The sequence below is a fragment of the Crinia signifera genome, chromosome 9, assembly GCF_055691185.1.
Source record: "Crinia signifera chromosome 9, ASM5569118v1, whole genome shotgun sequence".
In the NCBI taxonomy this organism is placed as follows: domain Eukaryota; kingdom Metazoa; phylum Chordata; class Amphibia; order Anura; family Myobatrachidae; genus Crinia; species Crinia signifera.
Genome location: NC_139225.1, coordinates 36,538,831 through 36,543,518, shown reverse-complemented (window position 1 = coordinate 36,543,518; position 4,688 = coordinate 36,538,831). Strand labels below are relative to the sequence as shown.

General features: G+C 44.4%; 1 pseudogene; it reads right to left on the bottom strand.

Moving 5' to 3' along the window:
• Positions 1–3,344: 3,344 nt before the first annotated feature.
• Positions 3,345–3,463, bottom strand: LOC146039782 (5S ribosomal RNA; annotated as a pseudogene).
• Positions 3,464–4,688: the final 1,225 nt, after the last annotated feature.

Here is a 4,688-nt window from a genome sequence, read left to right as displayed (position 1 = left end):
GCGAATATCGTATCTATCTTATCTATCTATCTTATCTATCTATAAAAAACTGAATGCCTGGTACCGGCCAACCATTCGCAAGGCGGGTTAGATTGACCGGCAAGGATTGAAATTCGCATCCGAGCGAATATCATATCTATCTATCTTATCTATCTATAAAAAACTGAATGCCTGGTACCGGCCAACCATTCGCAAGGCGGGTTAGATTGACCGGCAAGGATTGAAATTCGCATCCGAGCGAATATCTTATCTATCTGTCTTATCTATCTATCTTATCTATCTATAAAAAACTGAATACCTGGTACCGGCCAACCATTCGCAAGGCGGGTTAGATTGACCGGCAAGGATTGAAATTCGCATCCGAGCGAATATCGTATCTATCTATCTTATCTATCTATAAAAAACTGTATGGCTGGTGCCGGCAAATCATTCGCAAGGCGGGGTTAGGGTGACCGGCAAGGATTCAAATTCACATCCGAGCAAGTCAACCTGAACAAGGGCCTATGGCCTATGGATTGGCTAGACACGTTTTTTAGTGTGAATGTATACCGGGTACATATTATCAGTAATTAATATTATTAATTACCTGTCTTGTGTCTCCTGTGTCGGTACTTCGTCATTGATCGTTGTCTTGAATCGAAGTTTGCAGTTACCTAAAAAAATAAGAAAAGAGGTGTGATAATATGTTCTCGATACACATTGACACAAAAAAAGGCACTATACTGTATCAATCAATCTATCTATCTATCTATCTTATCTATCTTATCTATCTATAAAAAACTGAATACCTTGTGCTGGCCAACCATTCGCAAGGCGGGTTAGATTGACCGGCAAGGATTGAAATTCGCATCCGAGCGAATATCTTATCTATCTATCTTATCTATCTATCTTATCTATCTATAAAAAACTGAATACCTGGTACCGGCCAACCATTCGCAAGGCGGGTTAGATTGACCAGCAAGGATTGAAATTCGCATTCGAGCGAATATCGTATCTATCTATCTTATCTATCTATCTTATCTATCTATAAAAAACTGAATGCCTGGTACCGGCCAACCATTCGCAAGGCGGGTTAGATTGACCGGCAAGGATTGAAATTCGCATCCGAGCGAATATCGTATCTATCTTATCTATCTATCTTATCTATCTATAAAAAACTGAATGCCTGGTACCGGCCAACCATTCGCAAGGCGGGTTAGATTGACCGGCAAGGATTGAAATTCGCATCCGAGCGAATATCATATCTATCTATCTTATCTATCTATAAAAAACTGAATGCCTGGTACCGGCCAACCATTCGCAAGGCGGGTTAGATTGACCGGCAATGATTGAAATTCGCATCCGAGCGAATATCTTATCTATCTGTCTTATCTATCTATCTTATCTATCTATAAAAAACTGAATACCTGGTACCGGCCAACCATTCGCAAGGCGGGTTAGATTGACCGGCAAGGATTGAAATTCGCATCCGAGCGAATATCGTATCTATCTATCTTATCTATCTTATCTATCAAAAAAACCGAGATTTATGTCTTACCTGTTAAATCTCTTTCTTCGAGGACGTCAGGGGCCACAGGGATTACATTGGGTAGAGAGTGAGGTCACGACCTTTCCAGCACCAGAAAGGATAAACTTCTGGACTGCCCAGAGACAGCCCTGGCTCCTCCCTCCTCTACCCCGCCTCCTAGGCTAGCTTACTTTCAGTTTTTCCCAAAGCCAGGCAGGAGACAAGATAGAAGGAAGAGAAACCCATACAGTAACACATTCAACCAATATATGTGTGTGTGGTTGCTCAACAGAGAAACCATAACTGTGACATGTATAAGTACCTCAACAAAGGAACTTTTAACTAAGTTCACTCAACGGAGGAACTATGAACTTCAATACCATGAAGCAGGCGCGGCAGGGAGGGATCCCTGTGGCCCCTGACGTCCTCGAAGAAAGAGATTTAACAGGTAAGACATAAATCTCGGTTTCTTCTGCGGTAGACGTCAGGGGCCAGAGGGATTACATTGAGATGTCCTAAAGCAGCCACCTAAGGGTGGGGACGCGCCTGTGCCGCGGCCAGTATATTCTGGCCGAATGCCGAGTTCTGAGAGGCAAAGATAACAAACGCAAAAAAGCGTAAGAAATCGTTGGCAGACGACCAAGTTGCCGCCTTGCCAAGTTGCTCTGCCGTTGCACCACCTGTAAAAGCCCGAAACACACCCACAGATGTAGTGGAATGAGCCCGTACCCCTGCAAGAACAGGGAGTGAGGTGAACAAGGAATCCTGCTTGATAAACGACCGCAGATATCGGCTGGCAATAGTCTGCATGGTAGCAGACCAGCCCCTCTTATGAATTCTCTAGTGGATAAAGAGAGAGTCAGATGGCCAAAGTATTACAGCGTGATGTACATAGATGTGCAAAGCACAGACCATCTCCAGTTGATTGCTGCCTAGGAGAGACCGCCGGCCTACAAAGGGCAGGGATCACTATCTCCTGATGACCTGAAATTCAGGAACAACCTTGTGAGGTGTAAAGTAACGTTTCAAAGAATCCGTTCTATGAGAATGAAAGACCATGAAGGGCGATTGACCTGACAGAGCCTACCGGGCAGACACCCAGCAGCAACGGTCAACAGGCAAACCGTTGTCCCAGTTAGCCTGTAAAGAGCCCTAACGGGCCTAAAGAATCAGATAAAGATTTTATCAAACCACCATGTTTGTAACAACCAGAGGTTGGATCTGCAGGACCCCCTGCCAGAATGAGCGGAGATCGTACCACAAAGCTCATAGGCTGTGGAATACAAAGGAGAGAGCTGAGCCCTGTTCCTTTAAAGAAAACAGGCGGAGGCCAGCCCCCACTACTTCTACCGAAAGGACAAAACCCTAGACAAACGGTAAATTCTGGGATTGAATTAAATCCCGTGGCTCTTAATAAGGTTGTCTTAACAGCCCTGTGAGCGGTTCTGGCCCCAGAGGCAGACAGATAAGAGAGACCCCTAACAGGGTTCACAGATCCGAGAACCAGATTCTCCTGGATTAAGGTGCCCCCACCTCCACTTTTAATGTACAAATTACTTTGAGGAGGAGCCAAAATGGGGAAAAGCCTACTTTCGAACGAATAGCCACTGGACTGACATAACAGAGCGTGGACTCTGTAACCTGCAGGGTTTCGAGACCTGGACACATACAGGGTGACCTGATAAATGTGACGCAAAGCCATCAATCCACCATTGGTCCACCCCAATGGCCTACCAACCACAGGAACACCTCCGAAGGGAGGGTCCATCTGCCGGTATAGTTTTGCCAACAAGGCCGGGATCTTGCGCTGCACCCATTGGAAGAAGCGGGAGGCCTAAGCCTACAGCACCTGGTATTCCCAGACGGTCTCCCATCCAAGTTCTAACCAGGCCTGACCCTGGTTTGCTTCCAAGATCAGATGAGATCAGGCGTGTTCAGGGTGGTGTGGCCGTAGGCTCATAGTCGGCCCACTCAGAGTGTCACCCTAGTGGTTGATAACAAACCACCCTTTTTGCATCACCCGACTGGACCAGACAGGGTGACCTAGAAACCAAGGTTCTACCTTGCAGAAATCCCACAGGACTGTCTTTTTCAGTTAGGTTTCAAGACAGAAGCATCTTTTCCATAATAGCATTATCCAGTCTATGCCTTAAGATGTACTGTTGCGTGTATAAAACACGGATTTACCAAAAGGATCAGTTTTGGTTATAATGTATGTGTATGTAGATACATTAGAAAACAAACAAACAGGAAACTATATCGAACCGCTGTTTGAATGTAAGAAGCGAGAATGCTGACCTAGCACCGCTATATATAGCCACACATATATATATATATATATATATATATATATAGTGTATGTACATGTATATATATACACATGTACATACACAAATGCCTACAAGCATAAAAATATGCATTCATGTACCCCTATACAATAGGTCGTACAGATTAAGAGGCAACATATTGGTATATAGCATATGGTGGCGCTGAAATGAACAAGGCCGTCAACATTGGCAACCAGTAAAACTTCTACCAAAGTGAGATTGCGTCCCTGAAGGGATGCATAGTCAAGGCCATATTAGCTTTTAATTATAAAAGCTACAGCCAGTGTTAAGGGGTGTACACACGGAGCAAATTTGTGCTATTTTCTAAGCAATCTGACTAGATTGCTTAGAAAGTAAGCACAGATCTCTCTGTGTGTATGCTCCGAGAGATTAAATATCTCTTGCTAACTAAGTCAGTGCATGCAGTCACAATCTAGTCAAATTGCTTAGCAAATGACTGCAAATCTGTCTGTGTGTACAGAATGAGAGATACTGATCGCAATCTCTCATTCTGAAAGACTACCCTGCCTTTTTTTGCTTAAGCAAAATTGCTTAGCAAAATTGCCTAGCACAATTGCTTAGCACAAATCTCTGCGTGTGTATGTGCTCTCCATGGGAGATCTTGACACCAGAAAAATTGCTTAGCAAAATAGCTTAGCAAAATTGCTTAGCTCAGATCTCTACGTGTGTATGCCCCTTTACTCCGCTAACATAACTTAAAGGAGAACCATAAGAAATGACAAACCGAATTGGGTACTTATGTAATATCTGGACTCCCGTTTTTCTTATGAGACCGCGTCCCCTCGCGGGGCTCGCTGCGCTCACCACGCTTCGGGCACGGTGGCTCGCTGCGC